The 11,248-nt window shown below is 42.9% G+C and overlaps 1 pseudogene; it reads left to right on the top strand.

Moving 5' to 3' along the window:
- The first annotated feature begins 6,576 nt into the window (after positions 1-6,576).
- LOC149262299 (hydroxyproline O-galactosyltransferase GALT6 pseudogene) lies at positions 6,577-7,182 on the top strand (annotated as a pseudogene).
- The last annotated feature ends 4,066 nt before the right edge of the window (positions 7,183-11,248 follow it).

Here is an 11,248-nt window from a genome sequence, read left to right as displayed (position 1 = left end):
AATTAAAGGTCTAGGCTAGAGACGTGCTCCGGCGTCGTTAAACCTAGTCACTGTTGTTTCACACTACGGTTGGGTGATTCCTCCTTTTGTGACTCGATAGTGGTCTAGCACGGACTTGAGCTCCCACGTACCGTCGTGTATATAGGGGAGACCCCACTAGGTTATCATCCTTTATCCACAGGAAGCCATGTCTGCCACCTTACAAGCCGTAACGCACCGAACACAGCATTCGGGAAGACTGACTGCCGTACGGGAAGTCCTTGGTTTTCATATGACTGCCAAGGTGTATATGCAGTTTTACGGATTTGTTTGGTAAACCCCTTGCATAGTCTCTCCAGAGTAGTCACTTTTGATCCTTTTCGAACTCCTTAAAAGAAAAGGCTCACTTGAGCAGTTTGTCACTTCGGGTTCACAAAACATTCGAAGGCGACTAGAGTCACCTTTTTGTCCTTTTCTCGACTCTTAAAACATGAAAAGGTCAAGTTGTGTCCTTGCGTCTTAAAATTTATTTGGCCACGATTAACATTACCCGGTTAGATCTTGTTTGCATTAGCTTCAGTAGGCTTCTTTTAGTTCTCGATGGCAACTTTTCCAGGGTTCACCAACCCAGGGATCCCCTCTGACGTGAACCCTTCTCATTTCGCTCCTTTTGGAAATGTTGGTGCTCCTTATATGGCAACGTTGTCCCTCCCAGGGTTGACTGTTGGGTTGCCAGTTTGGTTGTTCTCAACCTCTTTGGTCCCTGCCGTCTCACCGTCTGATCAATCAGTCCCTCCACCTGAGCAACATCATGTTGATTCTAAGGTGGACCTCTCCCCTTCTATGCCTACTTCTACGTCCTCATCTTCTACTTCGCCTGGTGAAAGTCTCGATTCGAGTAACCCGATGGCTAAGAAGAAGAAGAAGAAGACGAAGAAGAATAACGCCCCCAAGGGAGAGTCTAGAAGTACAGCTCTTACTCCGAGTACACCTGAAGTCGGGCCACCTTCTGCTCCTCCGCGGAAGGCCAAATTTCCTTGTAGATTATGCAAGGGGGACCATCTTCTTCGTGATTGTCCTGGCATCCCCAGGGTCTTAGAAGTATGGTCTCATGATCCGGCCCGCCCCTCATCATCCACTGAGGCTCACGGTGATGTTCCCCTATCGACTCACAAAGGTAACGAGAAAGGGAAGATTTGAATCCCCTGTAGACTTTGTGAAGGCAATCATCCCCTTCACCTTTGTCCACTCATGGATAAAGCCTCCGTTGTCTTGGAAGGTCTTAGAACTTCTTCACCCCAACTTCCCGTTGGTTATCAATGTCTCTCTGCAGCTGCAGATCGTCCCCCTGTTGACAAAGAGATTTCTTCAAATTCTTCTCTTGTCCAGGCCCCTCTTCCTGAACCCGGCTGTCCCCAGCCTGTTCCAGACCAACCATTAGTCAGAAAGAGTGTCGACTCGAGTCTGCCGCTCGCTCACCCTATTTTGGAAGAGAATCACGCCCATGTTCTTCTCATCTCTTCAGATTCTCCTGAGTCTCGAAATGACTCTCCTAACCCAGCTGCTCCCGAAGGTTCTCCTTCCGTTCCTTTAGCACATGGGGGCAATCATACGATTCCCCCACCAAGTAGTCTGGTCGCTTCCTTTGATTGGAATCGCCTGATCGCCGGTCGCCTTCCATCCCATATGCATTTCTAGATCACAGTACATGCCTGTGCTAAGGCAGTACCTGGCACTATTTTAGATGAAGGGGCGTTTGTCAGTCTTATGCCGTTCACTACTTGGCAAGCTTTAGGTTCTCCGCAGCTTGGGCCGGTCGCACAGAATCTGCTAGCATTTGACGGGGGAACCAGTCAACCTCTAGGGGTCCTCCCGAAATTTCCTATTACTTTGGGAGGCAAAACCGTCTATATGGACGTGATGGTTGTCCAAGGTGCTTTAGACTTCAGTCTCCTCCTTGGCCGTGACTATGTTTATGCCATGGGGGCCCTTGTCTCTTCGCTTTTCCGTGTGGTTTTCTTTCCACATGAAGGAACAATCGTGACTATAGATCAATTATCGTTCTTTAGTCCCCTGGTGCCTCCTACGCAACTGCCACCCCCTCCTGGTTTTTACCCACCGGTTGTGCCTGCCCCACCGCAGGTCAACTACGTGGCTACCTACCCCGTGCCTGTATCCCGTGATGATGCCGTCGTGCATAATGTCCTGGGGGCATTGGGTCCTGACTTCCAAGACGTTGTCCTTCCACCAGGAGTGCCATTCTTGGAAGTGACGACTTCCTGTTCATTATGATGAAGTTCGTTCGGAGCATAGTTCGTGTTCCTATGTCAAGCTCCTTAAAAAATGAAACTGGGTCTGGTCCGAGGATAGTTTGTTCCTGTGTCAACCTCGTTAAAAAATGAAACACGGATCCCCGAGGATAGTTTCGATCCTGTGACAACCTCGTTAAAAAATGAAACAAAGTGTCCCGAGGATAGTTCTGATCTTGCGTCAACCTCGTTAAAAAATGACACAAGGGTCATGAGGATAGTTCTTTTACTGTGTCAACCTCATCAAAAAAATGAAACAACTCCCTTTCCAAATCGAGTCTTTTGATTAAGATCTCGTAAAATACAAGTCGAGTCTTTCCAAGATCTCGAATGTGAACCTTCATTCCATCCACCTCGTCGAATGCAATGAAGCTTGGGGGGCATGTACCTCGATTTGCGTTATTATGCTGGGGGCATGCGAGCTTATAACAAGCATAGTTTTTCATTTCAAGCTTGTGTAAACATGAAACCGAATCCAAGTAGAGTTCTCCATGGTTCAAGCTTGTGTAAAAATGAACCCATACCCGATTTACATCTTGTGATTGCCTTTTTTATCAACTGAATTCTGCTAGATGAGCCTTGGTTGTTTTCATTCCATGCCACCATCTCTTTGGCCGATCATATGCTTTCACTTGGTTGTTTTATCTTTCCTGAGGGACCGCATTTATGAGTGGTTTTGTTAGCCAGCCTCTTGACCATTACATGTTTTGAGCAGTTCCACCATTGCTGAAACCAGTTGCTACCCTTTATACTACTCGTTCCTCTAGGACGAGTCACCTTTAAGCTCTTTTCTGACTCGTAAAATATGAAAGATTGCCGAGTATTTTCCATTTTTGACTCGTTAAAGAGAATAAAAATGGAGGTCTGCTTTCAGCTCTTTTCCAACCATTTAAAGATGAAAAGATAGCCGATTCTCCCTCTCAACTCGTTAAAAAAAGTGAGAGGCGGTCACCTTTAAGCTCTTTTTTCGACCGTTTAAACTTAAAAAGATCACCGGGTTTTTGTCGTTTCGAGCTCGTTATTGGCTACAAAACGACGTGCTTCTAACTGCTTTTCTACTTTTTCGGGTCGAAGTCACTACTTACGAAAAGTACTCCTCGATCATACTAGTCGGGCAGTTCTTTCGAGCATTGTTTTATACTTTTTTGGGCTCGAGAGACAGAACTTTACGAAAAAGGACCCCCCCTAGAGTTTTCTTTTCTGTTGTCTTTTCAGACTCTCTAAGCAGGAAAAGACGTCGAGTTCTTCCTTTGTCAGACTCGTTAAAACCCAATGACATCAGATTCTGTCAAAATGACGCCTTCCAAGCATATGCTATCCCTGTCAAGCTTGTCATCAAAAAATAATCGGGGTACTCGCCAGAAATGGTGGGGAAAATGGATCCATAATTATTGTCATGTCGGCAGTATGTCGCTCTTGAACATGGCACTTGTCTGCATTCGTGTCCGGGTGGGGACATCTCATCTTGTTTTACACTAGCCTCCGTGGGTTTGGGTTATCCTATTTGACCTCTCATCTGCTCATTGCCTTGTCACCATGACCTCTGCTCATTTGATGTCAGATACTGGCAAGTCCACTGTCGTGCCGCTGATATGTTCAAGAGAAGTTGACCTCTGCAACAGTACAACCCCCTCTGATACCTCACATAATTTTGATTCACCGCAACATCCTTCCTCTATCTCGTGTCAATGATGTGGGAAACACTATGGCCCACCTTTGATCAAGGTCACTTCCTGTCGACTTCAGCTCATTATCCAGGAAGTTGATCTAGAGACTCCCTTCCTGTGCCTTGGAGCCTGCATGCCTCAATGGCAAGTTCTTCGTGTTCGATGAGAGGTTTTCATTATTGGCCTCTGATCGAATGATTCTGCGGGTGTTCGACGCCAGCTCACCTATTCGCACGCCGCAGATTGTACCTATAGTACCTTGAGGGCCATTGTCATTATTGGTGGTACCTCTCGCGCCTGTTAACAGTTTTTATCATTGACTGGTAATCAGACGATGTTCTTGCATGTTCGACTTCAACTCATGTATTCGCATGCCTGAACTTGTACATTGTTCGGATCGAGATGGAGCGCAAGACCCTGGATTTTGTCTATTGCTATCCAGGTTGCGATTTTGTGGATTATTATGATCATTACATGACTCATTGCTGGATGGCTGCGCCCATACCTGAGTCTTCATGGATGGCTGCGACCATACCTTTATTATCATCATGGTCTCTTTAGCTGGGTGGCTGCGTCCATACCAATAACCTCCTTCGTATGTCTTTTGGATGGCTGCGCCCATGCCTGGACTACATGTCATTGATTATCAGAGATATCAGTTGTACATACGTGCAGGTTCTTCCTGGTGGTGTTCCAGTTCAGCCAGTTTCGTAAAGCATTTCACCCCTTCCACTCTCTCGGACTTCATGCTTTAGGGGGCATCTATTACACAGTAATTTGTCACTGTCTCCCTGTCAGTCTTCCTGCTGTGTCATGAGTCCAATTCATTCATGCTCATGCTCTCTAATATTGCCAAATGACCCACTTTGCCAAAGTTTTTACTATCATCATGACTTTTGTTAAGATAAACGCGTTGATGGGCGCTCCATAACAGACGGAATGCGCTGACAGCGCGGAAGCACACGTGTTTCCCGCGCTGGTCGAATTTCATCAGACAGCGCGTCGGTTATTCATATCTGATTGCGCTGACATGACCTTCTTTGTTATTCAGCTGCGATGTCAGCGCTCCAATGCAGTTATGGACCCGCGCTGATCCAGTTTGGGCGAGTTTGTTCTAACAGCCGGCCTTCCAGATGACTCCAGACCTGGTTGTTGGCCTTGTAAATGTCGCCCTCCTTTCTCTGGCATGTCTATTTCGTCATTTGAGCCACCTTCCTTGGAGATAAGTTCATCCTCCCACCATTCATGGAGACTCCTTCTCCTATTTAAGCCTCTACCATTGCCATGAGCGGCTAGTTTGGAATTGATAGTGCTTGGAGTGTTGCTGCTAGTGTGTGAACTTGATAGGTAGTTGGTGTGACAAGTGTGGGATTGCTAGAGAGCTTAAGGAAGGTTGTGAAGTGTTTCTTTCTTGTGTAAACTTGTGTGAGAGAGAGTTTTTGTCTTGGGAGATCTACCTCCAAGGGTGAATGCTTAAGAGACTTGCTGGCTGGACCCTCTTGAGAAGGATTTGACGTCAGAACTTTGGTTGTATTCTTCTCTGTTATTTATTAATAATAGATGACTATCATTATGGTTCCACTCTCATTGTTTTATGTTTGATGTTGAGTTATATCTTTTCTGACTGATATATAATTGCATCTACTAGATTTTATGCTTGTTTTCGTGTTGTTCTTTGCATGTGCAGGTGTCCAATCACAGAGATCGTGGGGATCGTGACCGGCCGAGGCAAAGGAACGAGAGCGACATCTCTTCGACGAACACTAGCGTTGGAATCCAAGTAGGTTCTCACCATCTAATTTTTATTTGCAATTAGGAACTTGCGTGATAGCATTGTGTGATTGTTGCTAGACCCGGTCTGGGCTAGTAGGGATCGTCTCTGTCCGCAGAGAGGATTTACCTCCACAACACACCTCCAAGGAGCTACCATCCCCAATAAGGCCAATGTTAGTTCCAGCCTTCGTAGCCTGTCACCAGTGATCAAAATGGTCTTTTACTATGTTTGGTTTTCAGATATGCTTTTCACATGAGGTTGAGTGCAAAACATTTCATAAGCATGTCCATCAAAAGAATCTCAGAAAGAGCTTTCCAATGGTATATCATAGTCCCAAAACTGGCTTCTAGATCAGAAGATATGACCGAATGAATGATTGAATCAAAGATCTCCCAGTGTAGCAGTTCATGATCTTGAGGAAAAGGAGATGCAATTCTTGGTAATTGAGAACATGTTTCCAATTCGTGGCATAGGGTACTATACATTGCTGACAGTGATATTGTTGGTGAAAATTTTACAGCTTCTGGTCTCATGGTTCTAGAGAGGAATTACTTGGAGATTTATAGGTATGAATCTTGGGGAGGTTCAACTATTCAAACATTTATGACTCGACAACAGTTTGTTCCAACAAGATTGGCACTGATGCAACTGGCTTATCGATAAATGGTGACATAGATGTTCATTTAGTCTTTGCTATCATCCTTACCTACATCTCTTCCAAGCTTCTCAACTCAAAGAATACTTGACATGTTAAACAAATGGAAAGCTCCCCCTTTGCCAGAGGGTCCCATAGATCTCCTCATTGGGGTCCTTTATGCAAGTAATTACTTTGCAAAGTGCAACATGGATGCAATCTCAATTGATTAGATCGTCAAAAGTTGTGGCTCGTTTTTTTGTTGCCTTGAATGCGAGGAAGGAGGTAAATTTGCAGCTAAAGAATGAAGCAGGATTTTATGGAGATGTTATTATCTTCCCATTTATGGTCCGTTATGAATTTGTAGTGATGAAGACTGTTGCAATTTGTGAATATGGGGTTCCAAATATTTCTGAAAAATACGTTATGAAATGTGATGGTGATACCTTCGTGAGAGTGGATACTGTATTGAAGGAAATCAAAAGAACTCCCCATGTACATGGCTTGTATATGGGTAACCTTAATCTTTTCCACAAGCCACTTCGTGTTGGAAAACGGGTTGTAACATATGAGGAATGGCCAGAAGAAGAGTACCCCACTTATGCAAATGGACCAAGATATATCATTTCAAATGACGTAGCGAATTTTGTTGTATCTCAACATGCTAATCACACTTTGAGGCTTTTCAAGATGGAAGATGTTAGCATGAGGATGTGCGTTGAACAATTCAATGCTTCTTCAAGTTTTCAATACTCTCTTGCCTTCTGTGGTATTTCATTAACAGAGGTGGTATCTACAAGTTTGGTGGTGGTTGGTTAGCGTATAACTTTTGATTCATTGCTTAATTATTTCCAGCAAGCAGAAATACACCACATTGTAGAAACATTTCAAATCCAGATGCCTCGTTTTATTCATTTGTGTTAAAGGTGTAAATTTGTATGAAGTGAGTGTTGGGAGGAATCATAATTGTGGTCATATGGTTTTTCTACCTTTCATTTCACTTTTTCTCCCTCAGAATATAGCATGCTGATATGTCCAATGTTTTAGTCTCAACGGAATACATTAAATCTGCCAAGAAATATTCTGGTTGTCTCCATTATACAGGCACAGTAGCTATGTTCTGGATGAGTGTTTGGCAGCTTAAAAAAAACTGTGAGCGCTGCGCATATCCCTTTGGCATTGCGCGTAGGGCCATCCGCAAGGTTACATCAAGGAGAGACACCTGGCATTGGAAAGCGACAGGGGTTGGACATCAAAATTCCAAATGTCAGTTTGAAGAAAGTTGGGAAGTGGAAAATTGGTTTTCAATTGCCAGATGTTGAGTGTAGTGAAATTAAATGACCTAATTCAGGATGGGTTCTGAAATTGGACCTCTTTATATCTCATGCTATGATATTTATTCAAACTAGATGGATTTTAAAGTTTATCCGGCTCAGCTTGATGTACGTGTTTATAAGATGGAAATACCAGTGAAGATTAAGATAGAGAAGGCATCTGGATGTCTCATACAACAAAAAATGTTTTTGCAAGTTTCGGAAATTTTGTTTGGGGATGCAAACTGGATAAGTTGTATCCTAGTTTTGAAGCAATTATGAAAACTAATAAGGGTATTGGTCCCATGGAAGTATTGTTAAAGGCCCAGCTCAGCTCCAAATTCCATGTGCCCTGCATCCACAACACACACAAGTTAAAAATCAAGCCAAGCCAATCTAAGGAGATGGTGTTTCGCATTCAGAAGTGGCATTGCACTTCTGGACTGTGGTGCTATGCGTAACCCTTTGGCGTTGTGCGTAGGACTCAGCATTGGGAGGCATCGACCATCATCTACGAGAATTATTTCCATGAGAAAGAGCCATTACAGTGTGCCAAAGACATCCTATGAAACCCATTACAATGCAAGAGATCACAGAGATTACGAAGGAATTAACAATTAGGTGACAATCAACATTGGTACAAGTTGGCACGTCAAATTTCTTGAGCAGAAACAGAATCTTGATCTGGGTGACATTTTTCTTTTGGCAGTTTGGTTCTGACTCTTGTTTTCTCCATCAACATTTGCATGTCTACATATGTCTAATATTAGGATACGCTAGATAGTTCCTTTGTAGCTATAGTACCTTACCACTTTATGCACTTGTCATTCAGATGGGAACATATTACTGTTAGAAAATTATATATTACGGAGCAATGGAACACATAAAATATTGCAAAAATATAAACATAGAGAACGCATAAAACAAGAGAGACACAGATATACGTGTTTCACCCAGTTTGGGCTACATCCACCCCGAACAACCAGTCCTTCCTTTCTATTATCCAGCAAAATGAAGAGACACAACCTACAACAAATCCGTTGTAATATCCTCTGTTTTCTCTCACAGTCTCACCTCTCAGTTTCTCGCTCACAGAATACACATCTATATCTCAGCCTCAAATACAATGCCCTCATACAAAGAGAGGGGTTTCCTTCTAGGGAAAAAAACCCTAAACTAAACAAAAGTTCTACCGTCAGATCATCTGCCTGATGAACGGCCCAGATTGACTAGAAATTACTATACTTTTACAAGGCAATTTTACATTTGTTTTTAGCTTCGGGGGCGTTTCCCCCGAGCCCCCGGACCCCCCAGCCGGGGGGGATCGGCCCCCCCGGACCCCTGCGGAGGGGACAAGTCCCCCCCGCATGGAGGGGTGTACAAACTTCCTGGGGTATACATCCGGCTGAAACAAAGACCTCTGAAAAATAATGCACCACACACAACAATCTCCCACTTGGAGAATGATTGTAGAAACTCCACCACTGCTTCATTTGCTGGACAATGACTCCTCTTTGGACCTGGTTGTTTCTCATCTTCATCGTCATCCTTGAAGACCAATTGAAACTGAGCATATTCTCATTTTCTCCCTGGTTACAAATTTTGTTAGCATATCTGCAGGATTCTGGCTAGTGTGTATCTTTTCCAGCTTCAACTCTCCATCTTCCAACATTGATCGTATGAAATGGTACTTGAGCTGTATGTGTTTAGTCCTGGAATGAAATGCTGAGTTCTTTGCAAGATGAATGGCACTTTGGCTATCACTGTATAACGTGCCCTTATCATGCTCCTTACCCAATTCACCCATAAACCTTTGTAACCAAATCATTCTTTACTAGCCTCTGTAGCAACAACATACTCTGCTTCTGTTGTTGAAAGTGCAACAACACTTTGGATTTTTGAAACCCAACTGACAGTTGTTCCTCCAACAGTAAATACATATCCTGTAGCCCTCCTCCTGTTATCTCTGCCACCTGCCATATCTGCATCAACGTATCCCTGTAGAGAAATGTTTGCACCACCAAAGCATAATTCTTGATTGGTGGTACCTTTCAAATATCTGAGAATCCATTTCACTGCCATCCAATGTTCCTTTCCTAGATTGTTCATGTACCTGCTTACAACTCCCACTGCATGTGCAATACCAGGCCTTGTGCAGACCATTGCATACATTAAGCTTCCAACTGCTGATGCATAAGGAACTTTAGACATATAATCCATGTCTTCTTGGGTCTTTGGGCACATTTCCTTGCTAAGTTTGAAATGGCTAGCAAAAGGTGTACTAACTGGTTTTGCATTGTGCATGTTAAATCTTTTCAACACCTTTTGTATGTACTCATTCTGAGACAATGTTAATTTACGATTTTTCCTGTCTCTAGTTATTCTCATACCAAGGATTTGTTTTGCAGCTCCCAAATCCTTCATTGCAAATGAATTTTCCAATTTTCTTTTGAGCACATTTATTTCCTGCATGTTAGATCCTGCAACAAGCATGTCATCTACATACAATAACAATATAATATAGCTGCCATCATTTTTCTTTTTCAAATAAACACAATGATCAGAGTGACATCTATTATAACCTTGTTCAGACATAAACTTGTCAAATTTTAGATACCACTGCCTTGGAGCCTGTTTTAAGCCATACAAGCTCTTCTTCAACCTGCACACTAGTTTCTCCTTCCCTTTCACCTCATATCCTTGTGGTTGCTACATATATATCTCTTCCTCCAAATCCCCATGGAGAAAGGTCGTCTTCACATCTAACTGCTCAAGATGCAAATCTTCAGTTGCTACAAGACTTAAAATAGTTCTGATTGAAGTCATTTTAACAACAAGAGAAAATATTTCATCAAAATCAATACCTTTCTTCTGTGCAAACCCGTTCACCACAAGACTAGCTTTGTACCTCTGTTTTCCTCCATCTTCTTCCTTTAGCCGGTAAACCCATTTATTCTTCAATGTATTTTTTCCTGCAGGCAACCTGACTAAGTCCCAAGTCTGGTTATGCATTAAGGAGTCCATCTCTTCTTCCATGGCTACCTCCCACTTCTTCCTGCTTTCAACCTACATTGCTTCTTCATAACATTCGGGTTCACCAGAATCAGTCAACAATAAATAATATAATGAAGAAGAGTATCGTTCAGGGGGTCTACTTATCCTGGTAGATCTTCTAACATCACTTTCAGGTGTTTGGGGTGCCTGTTGCTGTTGTGGTGGTTGCTGTTGTTGATTATTATTATTTTCAGGCACCTTTACCTTTTCAGTGATTTCATCAAGAACTGCATATTCCTTGTTTTCTTTTTCCTGTTTCTTTTCCTGCAACTGATTCTTATACAAGACCTTTTCATTGAATATTACATCTATGCTCCTAATGATTTTGTGATTTTCGTAATCATATAAGCGATAACCAAAATCATTAACACCATATCCAATAAAGGTACATTTCTTTGACTTTGCCTCAAGCTTTGTTCTATTTTCTTTATCAATATGGACAAATGCCTCACAACCAAAAGGCTTTAAAAAAGAGTAGTTTACCTTTTTACCTGTCCATGCTTCCTCTGGAACACCAC

Source organism: Pinus tabuliformis, chromosome 6 (genome assembly GCF_031772625.1).
Source record: "Pinus tabuliformis cultivar Carrire ecotype Pingquan chromosome 6, CPIR1, whole genome shotgun sequence".
Taxonomy (NCBI): Eukaryota; Viridiplantae; Streptophyta; class Pinopsida; order Pinales; family Pinaceae; genus Pinus; species Pinus tabuliformis.
The sequence above is the reverse complement of the archived record's forward strand: the minus strand, read 5'-3'. Positions and strand labels throughout refer to the sequence as shown.